The sequence below is a fragment of the Arvicanthis niloticus genome, chromosome 2 (assembly GCF_011762505.2).
Source record: "Arvicanthis niloticus isolate mArvNil1 chromosome 2, mArvNil1.pat.X, whole genome shotgun sequence".
NCBI classification, from domain to species: Eukaryota; Metazoa; Chordata; class Mammalia; order Rodentia; family Muridae; genus Arvicanthis; species Arvicanthis niloticus.
This window is the reverse complement of record NC_047659.1, coordinates 95,797,254-95,800,940: the sequence shown is the minus strand read 5'-3', so window position 1 is coordinate 95,800,940 and position 3,687 is coordinate 95,797,254.

Here is a 3,687-nt window from a genome sequence, read left to right as displayed (position 1 = left end):
AAAAGTATGTAACTATATCTATCCATCTATCCCTGTCTTTCTATCTATCTATCTATCTATCTATCTATCTATCTTTTTTAAATTTTATTTAATATTTTATTTACATTTAAGATGCCATCCCCTTTCCACATTTCCCCTCCCTAGAAAACCCCTGTCCCATGCCCCCCCTTTCCTTTTTGCTTTTATACAATTTTTTTAAATGTTAATCAAAGGATTTATAAGTTTGGTAATGCTCAATCAGAAGCGTAACCCAATACCCAACCTAGATATAAAAACTATCTTTGACTGGTGGAGACCTGTGAACATCTACCTCCATGCCCCCTCTCTCTTTCTCTTTCTCATCACCTAGCTTCTCCTCTCCTTCATCTTCTCTCCTTACTCTATCTCTTCCTCTCAGTACTCCTTCCCACTTAGCTCTTCCTACATATCACTCTTCCTGTTAAAGTAGAACTTTTTTCTCAAAATACAATTAGAGCATACTTGTTTTTAATTGTACCAGTGAGGTACAAGATAGTCCTAATACCCAGTCCATCATTTTGTTGACTAACCAGAACCTCTGTCATCTCTTCTAACTAAAACACTTACTTTTGAAAAACTATCTACTCATATCTTTTCTCTCAAAGTAAATAGCCAGGATTGGTTATGAGACTATAGGTCTTCAACCCCATCAGAAATCTAGAATGACTGAGTTAACTGAAGTTATGGAAAGCACTAAACATAGCTTCTAAAACTTAGCCAATTTATAGAGACTGCTGAACACCTGAAAAGCCCCTATACTACCGAACGTTGGAGCATCAAATCTTCAGCCTTCTGGCCCAGAATCATCTGACAGACCTTAGTGATGCAGGATTATTAAGGGCTGATTACTCTGTCTAGGCAGATATAATCAGTCAACTATTCTGCATGTGTGTCCTTTTCTGGACAGTAATTTGTCTGTAGATGGAAAGAGGCAATTCTTGCCTAGTGGCTGTCACCACACAACTGGAGTAACTCCAAGGATGCTCAATTTCTTCTTAGAATCCACGACAGGAAGCTGTCAGGAGCAGACAGGTCTCTAATCAGAATGGACATTAATATATAAATATTTGTAGCATCAATTCAATGGATTTCTGATGTTTTGAAAACCAACTATCCATGTAAGGTAACCTGGATTGTTGTCTGTTCACTCCTCTCAGCTATTTCTAAATAAAATATGGGAAACCTCCTAAGAATAAACTCAAAGCCATGAATTTGCTATAGTCCCTTAACTCATAGGTTAACCGTCCCAAATCAGTTAAAAAAGTTAAAGAAGGACTGGGTCTGAGCCTTGTATTCCTAAATGTGTTATACAGGCACAATGCCCATGAGAATATCAATATTCATCTCACTTTTATATTAATAAGAAGCTCGTACCAATGAAAACCTTAACTTTGAAATCAAAGTAAATTTTGTACCATTTAAGAAATTATAACTTCATCTTGATAATAATTATACAGATTTCTACCAATAGGTTATGGCTATGCAATAAGTCCTAGCTAATCCTCCCTGTTCCAACAAAACCACTACTTTTCCCTAGAAAGACAGACCATTATTAACCACATTAGTCCCCAAGCCCAGGGAATAGGGGCACTGACTCTTCTTTAACTTCTTCAAGCTGATTATGGGTGTTGAGATATTAGAAGAGGGGTGAGGGGAAGAGTAAGTTGATAAGCCTCTGATGCTGTGTCTTCACTGAATCCAGATGGAATTCCAGGACATCGAAGGTTTGGGCAGGTCTGCTCAGTATGCTTGATGAGTAGATACACCAAGGTTTTGTATTCTGCAATATACAATTCTCAGAACAAGTTTTAGTATCAAGAAAAAAAATTTTCCCCCCTAGGGGGCTGACATTCTATCTATCTATCGATCTGTCTGTCTGTCTGTCTGTCTGTCTGTCTATTCTTCTCAGTATTCTCTGGATTGCTGGCTTAGTGGCTATGAATTTCTTTGGTTTGTTGACAACATAGAACTTTTCTTTGTTTTTTATTTTTCCTGCAATTATGACAGATAGTTATGCTGGATAAATTATTCCGGGCTGGCAGCCATAGTCTTTTAATTCATAAAGCACGTTATTCCAAGCCCTTCTGGCTTTTAAAGTTTCCATGGCCTTCATGTATGACATTCGACTTCTGTCTTATAGTTTGCAACAGGCTTTCTTTATATTTAGTGTTCTGAATATTTAATGTAACTATAATACAATGTGAGGGATTTCTTTTCTGGGCCTGTCTTTTGGGTGTTCTGTATGACCCTTTTACCTGAATGAGCATCTCCTTCTAATGTTTTGGAAATTTTTCTTTTATTATTTTATTGAAGATCTAGTCTATATTTTTAACTAAGAACCCTTCTTCTTTTCTCATTATTCATAGATTTGGCCTTTGTGTGGTGTCCCAATATTCCCTTCAATTCCACTCATGATTTTTAATAAACTTTTTACTTTGCTTTGATTGAGTGGTCCAATTGTTCAAGCTCTGATCCATTCTGTGGTTGAAATTCTCACTTAGTTTTTGGATTGTGCTGTTGAAATTTTCATTTCAGTAGGCTTTTCTTCAGTACACTTTTCATATCCTGAGTTCTATTCATTATTTCTCTCAGTCTTTTCTCTCTGTTTTCTTGGACCTCCATCCATTTATTAATATGCTCATTAAGTTCATAAAGGACTTTATTCGCTTCCTTGAACTCTTTGAGTATGTTTGTAACTGTTCCTTTAACCTTTGTGTCCTGAGATTCATCTAGGCTGTTCCTCTTGAGGAACATTATTATAGGATCAATTATCTTTTGGGGGAACATATTTTCTTGGTTTCTTACATTGTGTCTGTTTTTGTGTTGGGACCCAGGCATCTGGGCTTAGCTGGCTGGTTGTGCATTTTGTATGAGTCCACCTGGGTTGAATGGAAATTTGGTTTTGGTTGTTGTCGTGGTGATGGTGTTGTTTTATTGTTTTGTTTTCTGTTATCTTATCTTAGCTTGTTTTATTTCTGATAGGAAATGTTTGAAGTGCAGTCTTCCAGATACTTAGTGCGAGCTTATAAGAGGAAAGGCAGGAGTGAGTCCAACTGGGGGCCACCAGAAGATCCCAATAGAACTCATGAGTATGTAATTTGTTATTTATCATGGGAAGTTTTTATTTCCTCTTCACTTAGAAAAGATAGCATTAGTGGACATAATATTCTTATTGACAGTCATAACCTTTCAGAGTTTGGAATGCATCTTTCCAAGCCCTCAGCTTTGAAAGTTTCTATGTTGTAATCAGTCATTATTCTAATGGGCTTGCCTTTAGGTGTGACTTGGATCTTCTCTGGTTCTTCTTCAGCATTCTTGTTTTGTGGCTCTGTGTTTAAACTCAAAGCATTTCTTTTCTGCTCCTGTCTCTTTGGTGTTCTATAGAAGAAATCTCTTTCTTGAGATTAGGGGTGTTTTCTCTTATGGTTTTATTGAAAATAATATTTATACTTTTGTCCAGGCATTCCTCCCCAGCTTTGCTCATACTTTGTTGATTTCAGTTTTCCATGAAATCACAAAGATCCTGTTTGTTCCACTTATGGGTTTACAAATTATCCTTTTCTTCAGGTGTAGGACCCACTTCCCCTGTGTCAACCTTTCGTGCGGAAACTCTGCCTTCCACCTGGTCCGTTCTGCCAGTGGAGCCACCCATTTGCATTCGACTAATTG